Here is a 13,965-nt window from a genome sequence, read left to right as displayed (position 1 = left end):
CCTGCATTACGGCTAAGGCAACCGAGAGACCCGGTTAAATACATACCAATCCCAGAGTGTCGCCTGGCATTTTGCATTACAATTTGGTTTTAGATTCTATTTCTGCTTGATTTCTTTCTTTCTCTTAAAAAAAAAAATGGTTCCAGCATGGCTATTTCAGTTCTGGTTAATCAAGATCTTCCTACACTGAGATTTTATTAGCTAATTACAGTTAATTATAATTCTTGGATACTTAACAACACCATTATGCAATTCTCACTGTTGCAAGTGGAGAGTGAAATGGAGAGCATGGCCATTACTGGTGACCTGCTTGGAATTACGGTGGTGTAGCCTGGCGGGAAGACCCAGCCGATGGAACTGCCTCTGCCACTCCTCCCAGAGGCTTCCAACTCACAAACCCAGAGACCAAAGGAACCGCATAGGATGGTCCGAAATGGAAACTTATTAACTAGAGGCAGCTAGTCATGTCTCAGGCCAATATTTTTCCCCGACAAAGGTAACTCTTTACCTTCACGGATCCTGTCATCTTTTTGTATCTCTGATGACACACCTTTGGAGTGTCAAGGTAACTTCCCTTTTTCCAAACCCCTTGGGGGTCCCCTCCTCGTGACCCCGGTGACCTTAATGATTCATAAACCAGCTGCTTAATTATTGAGACATGGAAGGTCTAGAAAGATTGCCCAACCTTCTTCCAGCAAACGTTAGTCTGAGAACATGGATTTACTTACTACCCTTTTGTTTCTTTTTCCCTGATATCCCACCACCAGTCCTGTGGAATGTTCCAGACCTGCCTTCTATACAAGACGTGTTGGCCCTGACCAGGTGGCTTAGTTGGTTTGAGCGTTGTCCCAATGCACCGGGGTTGCAGGTTCGACCCCTAGTCAGGGCACATGCAGGAAGCAACCAGTGAATGCATGAATACGTGGAACAACAAATCAATAGGTATGTCCCTCTCTCCCCTTTCCTCTCTCTCTAAATGAATAAAAAATACAGCACATGTTTGTTTTGGGGATGCGCGTGCAGGTGACACACTCCCTCAGAGGGCACAGAAGTTAGAGGGACCTGTGACCTCACAGCAGCACCTGGTATGGCCTCCACAGTGGCTCACACACAGAGCAGTGGTGGCAAGGGCGGCCTGTAGAGTTGGACAGACCTGCTGTGCACCTGTTTCCTGGCCCTTCGTCTCCAAAGTTGGGTGGTGACTCACACACACCCCAGGGACCATCTGGAGAGCCTCCACAAACCCGGTCCCTGTGCACGTCTCTCTTCCAGGCTTCTGTGAAGACATGTGTGTGCCCAGTTCTGTTCCTTTTCCTGCCTCAGCGTGACAAGCAGCCCTCCAGGGCTGTGGTCGGGGGGACACAGCGGCACAGAAAGGCCTGGCCCAGGAGCCCTACCTGGTGCCCTCGGCCTGTGGCTGACCAGACTGAAACAGGTGAGCAACGAGATGTTGGACCAGGTTGCTCAGTTAACTTTTCTACAACTGACAAGATCAGAAAGGCAGGACCTGAAGCTGTCTGGGGGAGAGACACCTGTGAGCGAGGAGGACAGAGTCAGAGGACACGGAGTCAGAACCACAGCCAGGTGCAGTGGGCTTCCCTGCCCACGGGAGTGCTGCCTCTTGAGCACGAAACCAGCAGGGGCAGAGCAAGGAGCAGGTCACCCCAGCCAGCAGCCTGGGGACCGTGACACTGGGACTCGGCCGGCAGCCTGTGTGCAACGTTGCACTGCAGGAGAGGCTGCCTGGAAGTAATCAGACGTGGCCAGTGTTGTTTGGTGTTCCCTGTGATTAGGTTCAGCTGCACAAACAGAAACCCAAAATAACAGTGGCTAAAACAAGACCGGAGTGTACTTTCTGTCCAGCAGAGGAAGTGTGGAGGCCGGCATTCCCAGCTCAGAAGAAATTTGAGGTGGGGTCACTGGCAGCCAGGGATGCTTCTGTCTTGCTGCCCATGGCTTCTGCTCTGCCTCCCACAGTGCTTGCCGGAGCTCAGCCTTCACATCTGGCTGCGCCCCAGCACAAGGAGGTTTCCAGAAGCCCCCTGACACCATTCCTGCTTGGTACCATCATCCGCAGCTCAGTTGCCCACTGTACCCACTGCGAGGGAGTCTGGGAAATGTATCGATAATTCAAGTGGCCATGTGTCCACCTAAAAGGACAACTGAGTGCTGCTGGCCAAGCAGGACGTGACTGGGCCACAGAGAAAGACCCCACCCACCCCGACTGACCCACAGGCCTAGGAGGGAGATGTGCGCTGGTCACGGCAGCCACTGGTTCAGGGTGATTTTCTCAGTGACGTTGCTGTGTGTGGAGCTCACTAACAAGAAACCCTCTGGCCCGGGTTCAGTGGGAGGCTAATAACCCCTTCCCCCGCCACCCTGGCCCCCAACATTCATCCCAGGAGCCTCATTTTGAATGGAGCTGCCTCAGGCCAACACTGCCACCTGCTCTGCCAAGAGGGTCCCTCCCTTAGCCGCTGCTGTGTCCCTGTCAGGTCACCCAACACCTGCCTCCCTGGCCAGCAGTGTGGAGCCTAGGACGAGCCATCCTCACACACTGGGTACGTGGTCCCCAAGGCCACCAGGAGACACTGTTAGAACTGGCGACACCTGTTTCCTCTGGGCCCTCCTGGCTCTGTGCTCCTAGAGAGCTTGACCCCTCTGGGCACCTGAGCCTTAGGGAAGCCGGGATGTCCCTACCTGCCCACCAGCTCCAGGCATGGAGAGCGCTCTGCAAACGTCAGCCACCAACGTCAGCCATGAACGCAGGTGTTCCCAGTGCAGTGGAGGGTGAAATGCCGACTCCTGGGAGACGCTGCCGTGAACAAACTCCCCAGGTGCCAGTCCCGCCCCTGACAGAGCCCTTAGCTCTCTGACTGCTGGGGACTCGGTCTGTGTGACACCCTGCCCAAGCTGGCCTGGGGGACAGCCCCTGACGAAGCAGATCATGTGGAGCTGGTGGTGGATGGGATGTGGAGACGAGAGTACGCCTGCTCTGATTTCAGACTCACAGCCCAGATGGATGCTCATGAAACCTGGCGCTGGGGTGGCCCCCAGGGGCCCGCAGGGCGGCCAGGTGAGGGGCTCTGTCTGGACCGAGAGCAGCTGCCGGCCGGGCACCCATGGAACGGGCGTAGTCACAGGGCTGGCCCACATACTCACATCCCTCCTGGCCTTTCTTCAAGGTAAAGGTCAGCTTCTGTGGTGGCCACAGGGTCACATCGAGTTTAATGGGCACGTTGTTGCCTTTGATAACTATTATTTATCTTCCAGTAGACAAGGTCCAGGGAGTTTTTATTTTTACTTCACAGAATAAAGGTTGCCCGGGGCACCCATCCCCCACAGCGGCCCGCAGCTGTCTCCCCCGTGGGTTCAGGGGCGGGTGGGGGCCAGCCGGCGGGGCTGTGGCACCCTTACTGTGGCACTGCCGGCTCAGGTCTCTGTGTCCTAGGCCAGGCCTGTGCTGTGCAGATCTGCGGGTGGGACACAGGACACATTCACCAGGGGCTGGGGGACGCAGAGGAGCTGCATGGGGACACCCTTGTCCTCGGCGATGCGGACTGCGACCCTCATGGTCGGGGACTGGAGTTCTCCCCGAGTGCAGAGCAGCCACGGCTTCTGTTGCGGTCTCCGGGGAGCCCGCTGGGGGAGCTGCCTCTTCTCCCCTGGGGCCCTGGGGTGACCTGCTGGGCCTGGGTCTGCTCTACACATCTGGTTCCTCGGGGCCCATGCTGGTGGCAGCAGCTCCAGAGGAGAAACCTGACCCTCAAGCAGGCGCACGGCCAACATTGCACCCACCAGCATCCCGTCGGGAGAGGCCCTTCCCGTGGTTGCCAAGGGCGGCAGTGGACACGTAGGGAATAGCGCCTGATGCCCCGGTCCCTGCAGCCCGCGTCACATGCCATGCCTGCTGTGGCCCGGAAGCTCAAAGCACCAGGGTGCTCGTGAACAGCAGCCTTCGTGAGACCTGTTCCCAGGTCTGCGTCTCCAAGATTAAGGCAAAACTCCTTAAGGCAACACACAGCCCCTTGAGGACTGCACCCCTCGCCCCAGGTTCCTGAACACCCCCTCACCCCAGGGGCCCTGACATGCAGGCAGGGTTCAGAGCTGGCGCACCGCACAGGGCAGGCTGTGCAGACAGGCCAGTTCCTCCCTCCTTCCCCGGAAACGTTCTCCCGACCCCCCCCCCCCCCCCCCCCCCCCCCCCCNCCCCCCCCGGCAAGGTGAACGCAGCAGGCGTTGAGGGAGTGGAGAGAGCCCTGCCCCGAGCCCCAGCCAGCAGTGGGGAGGGTGCTGAGTTCCTGACGCCGGGCTGGGGACTCGATGAACTCAGAGGGATTGGTCTGCGAGGCCCTTGTCCTGACGCTTTGCACCTGCCTGACTCCACGCAGAAGGAGGTGGGGAAAGTGGGTGTGAATGGGTGGTCAAGGTATCTTTCCACTGGGCACCTGCCCGAAGTCAGAGGCTGCTAGGCTCACGGGCAGGAACCAAAGCCCAGGTGAGGAGGACCACACTGGGGCTTTGGGTGACAGGTCTCGGCTGCAATGGCCAGACCCAGCCCTCCACCAGATTTCAGACCTGGGAGCTGTGGTCTTGAGGGAAAGGAGGGGGGGGGCTCCCATTCCTTCCTGGAGCCCCTTCCTGGAGCCTAGAAAGGAGCCAGTGGGTCAGGGCATCTCCTGAAAAGAAGGGGGTCTCAGGTAATGCCCCCGCGTTCGCAAACCTCCCACTCCCCCCGACGTGGCCACCTGTCCAGGTCTGTGCCAGGCAAGGGTGCAGGAGAGAGAGCGCACCCAGGTGACAGGGCCCCAGGAGGCCGTGGGGACAGTGTGGGCTGCCTTCCCGTGGGATGGGTGGGAGGGGCATGCTCAACTCTCTCTGCGAATCCCGAGCCGAAAGTCAGGGGGCCAACAACTCAGGACCCTGGCAGCCATGGACCAGGTCCCGACTGTGCTGGCTGGAGGCAGCGAGGCCATGTGGGGCCCCACACGGTCTGGTGGCCACACAGGGTCCTCTTTGTAATGTTGAGATCCGCCGCCTCTCAGATCGAAGTCTGCTAAAGGGCTGGGTGTCCCCAGTCCCAGGCCCAGGGTCTCTCCCGGCTCTTAGACTCGGCCCAAGATTGGGCCGGAAGAAAAGCCTGGGGGGACTGCGGCCCCCCCACCCCCCATCACTCCCACAGCAGTTCTGTCTTTATGTTTTATTCACTTTTACGAACAGGCCCTCAAATTTAAAAGAGGGGAGTGTAAAAGCATCGTTTCTGAAACAATTTGATGCTGAAAAAAAGGAGGAGGGGCACTTCAGAGGGAGAATGGGCTTCAGCTGCCCCGCCTCCTGGGAAGGCCCTGCTTGTGGGCTCCACACACCGACACTTTGTGAGAAACAAACAGAACGTCACCACCGAGTCGTCCCACCTCTGTGCCGACACCCAGGGAGCAGGGGGGTCTCTGTCCTGCCATCCCAGCAGGGCCCCGGGCCAGCGCACTGCGTCCGGGAGAGGGAGGAGGCCACCCTGTTTGGGTGGGAATGCCACAGATGTGCCAAGACTCCCTTTGCTGACTGCGGAATCGTTAACTGCCTGCATTTCCACGTCTCCTTGATGCCGGAGCGTCTCCCCGCCGCCCGCTGCACGGGCCATGGAGTGAGGGGAACGATTGCCTTCTGGCCCCCAGGCTGGTTCAGAAACGGCCAGGACAGGGGGAGGAAGGGACCAGGCCTTGGCTTCTCTCGAAGCCCAACTGATGAAAAAACTAAACGTGTTTTTATGTACACGACTCGTTTTCCATAACCCGCAAACATCGTTTCTCGGTCATGAGTTTCTCCATCACCATTCAAGGAGAATGTGAACATCCCTGGTCTTTTCTTCTTGGGTCGTGGTAGATCCTCACAGGCAGCTCCCAGGGGCTGGTGCCCTCCTCGCCTGCGAGCCCCACCCACAGCAGACGCCAGGGGGAAACGGACTCTCCAGGCAGCTCTGCCGTGGGCAGCCTCCTGCGGGGGGTCAGGAGGAGGGACTTGGGGCTCGGGGGCCTCACTCCCTAAACGACCTGGGGCACGTGCCTGCCTGGCTGTCCTCCGTGTACCCACCTGTGTGGCCGCCGGGGGCCCTTCAGCTCTGGGGGAGGAGCACTGGCGGCCAGGCGGCTGCGTCCTGGCCGGTGTCCCTCCGTTCCTGCGGTTTTCTGACAAAGGGGGGCATGTTCGTGCCTGAAATGTTCTCACCTCTTGCTATTTTTGCAAAAGGCCTGAACGCCGCTGTTAAAAATAGAAATAATGAGGGAAAGCAGAAGCTTCTGACCTTGAGTCCCGAGGACGGCGCGGGCCTCCCAGCGTCCTCTCTGGCTCCTGGTGATAAATGATCACCCTGCTGCCTTTGTCCTTAGCGGGTTTACCCTTGTCCTCTCTGGCTCCTGGTGATAAATGATCACCCTGCTGCCTTTGTCCTTAGCGGGTTTACCCTTGGCCTACAGAGGAAGTTTCTCCCCCCCCCCCCCCCAGCGGGGACAGTGTTTCGACGTGATAGCCCTGCACGGGGTTTGCCGGGCATTCCTCGCTGGCTGCGCGGGGTGGGGGCGGGGAGCCAGCTGTGGGTGCTCGGCCAGCACTGCCTGGGTCCAGGTACAACCCCCCCACACACACACCAGCTCCCCTACACCGCACCCATCCCCCTGCAGGTGGGGGCCGTGTGCCGGGCCAGGGTCCAGGCCCACCGCCAGGGTGGGGGTCCTCGAGAGGGACAGTGCCACAGAGCCCACCAGGTTTTGCCCAATCGCCATGAAGCGGGGCTGCACACTCGGCGCCAAGTTTTGCAGGAGAGAAGTGAAAAGCAGTTTCAGCGGCACCGAGAGAGGACAACAGGGAGCCAGCCCCCGGCATCCTGGTGACTGTCATCGGGGTTTATGGCAGAGATTGAGGGTTGGGGTGAGGGGTCACGGGCGGGGCTGACTGCTTAGGTCTGCAAATGCCAGTGGTTTTCCTGGTCTGGTTACTTTCGGCCCTGACCCCGATGTCTTCATCTCTGTGGTCGGGTGACCAGGATTCTGCAGAGCATCTCTGAGTGTGCACCAGGGATGCTATCTTCAAAGCCAAAAGCAGAAACTCACTGTCTTGTGACCATTTCATTGCTTAAGCTATCATTGCTTTATACTTAACTAGCTACGTTTTTCCATCTTCTCAAGCAAAGTGTATTTTTAAACATTTCCCTGGAACCCGAATCTCTGACTATAAGCTGCATGACAACCAAAGTGCATGAAGCACTTCGTTAACTCCGACACATCTCCCGGCTCCGGGGCCTGGTGGCCACTTTGGCGGGGACCGCCCTCGGGCCTGCTGGGCCAACCTGCCTGCCAGCCAGGGCGTTTCGGAGAACCTCGCAGAAACCGCGCAGGGGGCCTGTGGGGCTGTCGGCCCTGCAGAGGGAGAAGCTGCAAACAAGCCCCATGGAAGACGGCAGGGGGTCGGCGTCCATTTCTATCCCCAAAGAGGACAAGACTCCAAAAGGGACGATGGGACAGGGAGCAGGCTGCCTGTGGGGGCCTGCACTGTCCTCTGGGCTCCACAGAGAAAGTAAAGGCCACCCTAGGTGGCACCAGAGTGGACCAGGGCCCAATCCTTTCTCGGGGGCAGCCTGGACCCAGCTCTGCTCAGAGGGCAGGGAGAGGTGCCACCTGGCCGTGGGTGGGCAGGGTGTCTGGCGGGCTCGGGTGGGATGTCTGTGGGGGACGCGCTATGCTGAGCTCGAGAGTCAGGGAGTAACAGTGTTCGGAGAGGGAGGGAGGCAGTGGGCGCTCCAGGTGGGCGCTTGGGTGTCTCTGCCTGGAGGCCTCTGACGGAAGGGCACCCCCTACCGATCTGTCCCAACCCCTGTTCCCCTTCAGTTGCCCCCAGCTTCTGGGTCCTTCTCTGCCGGCCCCGCCCACCCACACCCTGACGACTGCAGGGGCCAAGGGCACTGGGCCGCCTCTGGCGGGACCCACGCTTCTTTAAGCTGTGAGAGCTGATGAGGAGCCAGGGCTGGTTTCAAGCGTAGTGGAGCCCTAGCCTTGTTTGGCCAAATGCGATGATTCCCTCGGACTGAGAACTCCATCCACCTTTTCAGTTCCATTCCCGTCTCCACCCTGGCGAAGCTGGGAGCCTCCCGGCACAGTGCTGTCCCGCAGGAAGAAGCAGAAGACCAGGGGGCTCAGCCTGCCCTGCTCGCTGTGACCTGCCTAGGGGCTCAGGCAGACAGGATAAGAACCATCGTGCAGACGCCTGACCAGGGGTCTTGGAGCCCGGCGCCCTCCGGCTCCTGTTGGGCTCTGACAGCTGTCCGGGCTGCAGTGAGTGAGGAACCTCCCTCCTTATGTTCCGCGCTGGGGTCCGCTCTGGGCTGGACCTGCCAGCTTTACCCATGCGCCCTGCTCTGGGGCCCGCAGCTGCAGGGCCTGCCAGCCCCATTGCCGTAAACGATAACGCAGAGGTGTGATAAAAGCCATCTGTCACCCATAAAACACGTCACTTTTGGCAAAGCCATAAGCTGTAAGCTCTCCTGGGGCTCAGCCACGAAATGGCCTGTGGAAGTCTGGATAGTGACCCCAAAGCTCACTTTCCAACATGAGTTGCACCCCAGCCGGCCCTCTGCAGGGCCATCTCTGCACGGCCACTGTCCACCCACACGGTCACCACGCCGCCCTCGGGCTGCCTTTCCAGCAGCTCCTGTCCTAGAAGCACCGACGTGCAGAGAACGTGCCTGGCAGCTGTGGGGGCCCAGGACCCGTCCTGTGGGTGACTCCTGGCGGTGCCGGGCTCACACGCTGGGCCACTGGAAGGGTGTGCGCACAGGGGCGTCCAGGTGACCCCAGGTGGTCAGGGAGGGGGGCTCAGCCCTATCCTGCATCTGTGCATTTCTCAGGGAGCGTGGAGAACGCGGGCCACACCCTCCCTGAGAGGGCAGGGGGGCCTCTCTGGACACATCCCCCAGAGCCCAGTCTGGAGCCTACAGGGGCCGGGCCTGCCAGACAGGAGCCCAGGCAGACTGAGCAGGGCTCACTGGCGGCCTGGGGTCCCCCCACCGCAGTTTATCAGCATCAATTTTTTGCTCCTGACCCAGGGATTTGAGGGTTCTGAATAAGGTGTTCTCCTGTAATTTATTCTCACTTGCACTTTGCATTGGCCTCTGAGTATCATAGCTTATTTGCTTATTGTTCGCATTCTCCTCTATAACCGCAGACTACAGATTTGACCCTCGTGCAGAAAATGTTTGGTAAAATGTTTGACTCGATTTTAGAAAATGCCACCTTCTAAAATGACTCCCCTCCACCCAGGACAGGCCACTGTCCCCGAGAGCTGCCTGTCAGAGTGGCCACTCCCCACTGCGCCTGGTCTGCTCGCCTTAGCAGGAGTGTGTGGAATTTCACAGAGCAGTTCAGCAATTTCACTGCTGACAAGTGATTCTCTCCTGTGAAGGAGAGACAGCAAGTAACCTGTGCCCCCAGGTGACAGGGTCCCCCAGGAACATGCGAAGCGTCTCCTCCTTGGTTATCTGAGGAAGCCGTCCAAAAAAACTAGCCCAACTTCCACTTTCAGGGATAAATACGTGACCCTTTTCAATTTCTCCTAAGAAGATTGGCCCAGCTCCGTGCTCTAGCACTTCTTGAGTCAATTTGAGTCATTCTAATTTTTCTTTAAAGTCAGATGGGAGGGCATCATCTTTTCTGGGACTCTACCCACCCCCCCCCAACTTCAGGCGTGTGGTCCCGCTCCTGGAACTCACGTTTTCTCCGTCTTCCCTCCTCCGTCAGGCCCCCATGCTGGCTTCCGGGGACCGTCCCGGCTTCACCAGCTCTGCCACTTTCTGTTTCCGACTGCATGTGTTTTCGGTCTGCTCTGCACGAACCCATTTCTTCTTTGCCTGGGCTTCCTGCTCTTTTTCCAGTTTCTCCAGCTGACAGCCAAGTTCTCCTGCTCTCAGTCGTGATCCTCCCGTGACGGAGGCTGGCGCTCACTCCACGTGTCACCCCAGCACATCCTCGGTGGGTGGCGTGTCACAGGTTCTAACAGGTGCTGTTACCTCTTGTGCTCATTTTTCAGTCATCCGTGGTTCCCTTCAAAACTCAGAAATTATAGATGAGTGTTTTTATTTGTCGTGTTAATTCCCAGATAGAAATACTTTGAAGGCTTAGCTTGTATTGTATTCAACTGCATTGTGTCCGGTGAGCAGACTGTGGATTCCATATGCTGTGCGTCTGTATTTGTATCTGTGTGTATGTACTCCCTCAGTGAGCAGGCCGATATCTGCCTTTGGAATTCTTTTTGTCTTATTTTATTTTACTTACTTACTTTTGGCGGGGGGGAGAAAGATAGGGAGAAAAACATTAATGTGTGTTTGCCTCTCACACACCCCCTACTGGGGACCTGGCCTGCAACCCAGGCCTGTGCCCTGACTGGGAATGGAACTGGTGACCCTTTGGTTCGCAGGCGGGCACTCAATCCACTGAGCTACACCAGCCATGGTCTGACTTTAGAATTCTTGACATTTTCCTAATGGTCAATAGACAGTCTTTGTGGTTAGAAAAGAATGTAAATTATGCATTCGAATGATACAAAGTATAGAAAATAGTGCCGAGCTTTTTCATTGTTTTATTCATTTGTTTTGGGGTTTCTTGATCTGTCACTTTGAATTAGAATGAAGAGTTTCCCTTCTCCAAAGATGCCCAGGCTGTGGCCGTGAGGCAGGAAAAGGAACGGTCCAGAGGACCAGCAAGGGGACCCACCCGCTCAAGGGGCGGTGCTGGCGGCTCAGGGTGGAGGCTGCCTTCATCCCCTGGACAGGCCCCCTCTGTCCACAGTGCCCGCAGGCCCTCAAACCCAGCACAGAGAAGGCCGGTCTCACGAACCCTCCCCAGAGGTAAGTAACTCTGCATTCCCATGAGCCCCATGCCAGCCGAGTCCCAGGCAGGTGGGGGGCAGGCCTCTTGCCACGTCCTTGGTGCCATCAGACAAAGGTCAAACCACACACCCGCAGCGCCTGGGTCCCGGTGGGCGCTCAGTGAAGACCCCTCCCTGCTGCCTAGGACACGAGCCCTCCCCAGAGCAGCCTGTGGCCACCAGCCCAGGAGAGACCGTGGTGCGCCTCAAGACAAGTGACCCTCAGGAAAGCAACGCGAACCCAGGCGGGTGTGGCACCAGGCCCCGAGCTGGTGGGCGGATGCCTGAGGTCCCCTCCCCTGTGCCCGGCCTCGGGGTGCAGGCAGGGCTGTTCCAGGGGAAGGAGGCCGGCCAGTTCAGGGGCCCATCCCACTGGAGGGTCTCTGCCCCCTCCCCAACTCACCCCCCACCTCAAGGCCCTCATGCCCCTCTGGGCCCCCCAGGGTCTCGGCACTTTTGGGTCCCCTGCTCAGAACACTGTCCCACAGACCTGCAGGTCTCCGTTCCCTCCTGTAGGAGCTTCTGTTCAAATGTCGCTTTCTCAGGGGCCTTCCCTGCCTCCCCGCCCAAGATGTCTGATCCCCTCCCAGGGGCACGTTCTTCTGCGGAACTCCTGTCACCACCTCACATGTCACACACTGGCTTTGGAATGCCAGTTTGGGGAGGACAAAGTCCCCAGAATCATTCCTCGGTCTCCAGTGAGGCCGCACGTTAACCCCCTGACCCCCTTCCCAGAGACCCCACCCGCCAGACTGTGAGGCAGGGGCCTGCGGGGTTCCCAGCCCCCGTGTGCCTGTGTGTGCGCATGTCTGCTTTTCGGGATATCCCCAGATGGACCAGCCGAACCAAATCAAGTTACTCCTCAGAGCCCAGTCTGAAGGAATCGGGCAAAAAGTCCAGCCGAGGGCTGTTCAGTCTGCCCTCCTGGGGGTGTGCTGTTCTCAGAGGCATGTTCCACACGTGTCACCTTAGCCCGTTGACACGTGACCACAGGTCGGACGCTCTGAGGATCCTGCGTGAAGGGAGCATGAGCCCAAGGGCAGGAGAGGGAATTCGGGTTGCAGGGGGTGCCAGGAAAATGGGGGGGCGGGAGGGGGGGCACAGGGGAAAGTAAGCTGGTTAGTGAGGTGACAGTTGAGATGCACCCCCAACTAGATGGCAGAGCTGTCCAGTGGTGACGGGAGGGCCCAAACAGCAGCTCAGCTGGGCGGGGGTTGGGGGTGCACAGCATTGGAAATGCCCGGCAACCCTCAGCTCGTCCACAGGCTTCAGGGTCAGCCCACCCACCCACTCCCTGAGGACACTGACCAGGGAAGGGCGTGGGGGTGGCAGCTACGGGGCCCTGGAGGGGCTGGGTGGTCACCAGAAGGCTCATCCTGCTCCCCCACCCCAGGTGCAGTCGGGTGGGGCCTGACGGTCTACCTGGGCCTCAGCTGACACCCTGTTTCCTCTGTCTCTCTGAGTGACCGTGCAAAGTGGCCTCTCCTGTACCCAGACCATGCTGTCAGTGGGCAGGGCTGGAACAGACAGGGAGGGAGGGAGCTCCCGCTCCACGGACAAAACTGCCCACTGTCCACCCCCACTCAGATGCACCGTCGCCCTCCTCCTCCCACTGGGCCCCAGCCTCCAGCTCCTCCAGCTCCAGGGGGCCTGAGTCCAGCCCTTTCATCCACTTCCAACCAGGTGAGCAGAGGCCTCCCTCCGCTCCCGAAAAAGCACCAGGGAGTCCAGGCTGACCAGAGAAAATGGGCCCTGACCCACGTGAGAAGGAGCCAAGGCCCCGCAGAGTGAGGGGGTGCCCAGTGCTCAGGAAAGTGCAGGGCTCCCACCTAGAGGCTCCCCCACAGGAGACTGCCCTCTCGGTGGGCTGAGAGTCTGTGTTTGGGGCGATTCTACTCGCAGGGCCTCTGGGCCGGGGTAGAGGCTCGCCAGACTCCCTTACCTTCCTCACTCTGGCCCTGGGCTGAGTGCACGTTCACATTCACAGCCCCTGTTGGAGGCTGCCAGTCCCGAGGCTGTGTGGGCCCAGCAGAGGCCACGATGTGGAAGTAACCGTTCCTGGGGGCCGGTGGCTGACTCTGGGCTTCTGGGACAAAGTGACACACACACAGTCTCACCACGCGCCGGCCCCTCTCCCTGCCCAGCGAGTCCTAGCTCCAACAAGGGCGCCGGCGTCGCCAGAGTTAAGCCGCCGGTGGGGTCCCCGTGGGTAGGGTGGGGCCCGGCTCGCTGCTGGAGCCTGGCCGCCGTTCCAGGGCTCGCTCTGGATTTGGATCAAATACCGCGCTCCTGGCTCCTCTCGTCGTCTCCGACGGTGGCCCCACCGTCCCCTCCTCCGCCCCGTCTCCCGCGGCGAGGGGGTGGGACACAAGGCCGCCGTTTGGCGGTGCAGACGCCCAGAGGCTCTGGGGAGATACGTGGCCTGGGCTTCTGGTCCTCGGCTCAGCGGGACAGAGGCCGCAGCAGGCCCCGGGAGGGCGGGCAGAAGCCCTGGGCGCGGCGGCCTGGCCGGAGAGCCCACCGGGGCAGCGCCCGCGGCGCGGCGACGCTCTGCGGCCGCAGGAGTCCCGAGCGCCTACCCGGCGCGCTCCCGCCGCCCTCTCTCGGGCGTCTCCGGCTCCTCTCGGCAAACCGCGGGGGGAAGGCGCCCTCTCCGTAGCGGGCCCGGAGCTGCACAGGCATCGCGGGGCGCGGCCGAGGGGAGGAGGAAGGAGAAAGAGAGCGGACACGGCCGGGCCGGCAGTGACTCGCGGGGCTGCGGCTCCGCCAATCTGCGGACGCTGACGCGGGGGGCGGCTCCGCCGCGCTCGGATATCTGCCCGCCCGGGCGCGGGTCGCCGAGAGGCTGGTCCGCGAGGGCGCAGCGCTGTGGGGACGCCGCTGCACCTGCTGTGGATCTCGCCCGCCGCTCCGTGCGCCCCCGCCTCCCCCTCCGTGCCCGCGACCCTGCGCCCTCGTTCCCCTCCAGGTCCCCGCCTCCCGGCCGCAGCGCGAGAGAGCCGAGCCCTGCCCGAAGGAGCCGCCCCTTATCCGTCTGGCCAGCCCGGCGCCTAGCGA

General features: G+C 60.1%; 1 long non-coding RNA gene across 1 annotated transcript; it reads right to left on the bottom strand.

Annotated features, from left to right (window-relative positions):
• Positions 1-6,490: 6,490 nt before the first annotated feature.
• On the bottom strand, positions 6,491-8,837 carry LOC118995067 (uncharacterized). The gene is made up of 2 exons (XR_005068191.1): positions 8,091-8,837; positions 6,491-7,077 (listed from the first exon to the last, which is right to left on the bottom strand). It is a non-coding gene; the product is annotated as an uncharacterized LOC118995067 (long non-coding RNA).
• Between the last annotated feature and the right edge of the window lie 5,128 nt (positions 8,838-13,965).

The sequence above is a fragment of the Sturnira hondurensis genome, unplaced genomic scaffold (assembly GCF_014824575.4).
Source record: "Sturnira hondurensis isolate 20B ecotype Veracruz unplaced genomic scaffold, ASM1482457v3 Scaffold0009733, whole genome shotgun sequence".
NCBI lineage: Eukaryota > Metazoa > Chordata > Mammalia > Chiroptera > Phyllostomidae > Sturnira > Sturnira hondurensis.
Note: the sequence above shows the minus strand (reverse complement) of the source record. Positions and strands in the feature narration are given on the sequence as shown.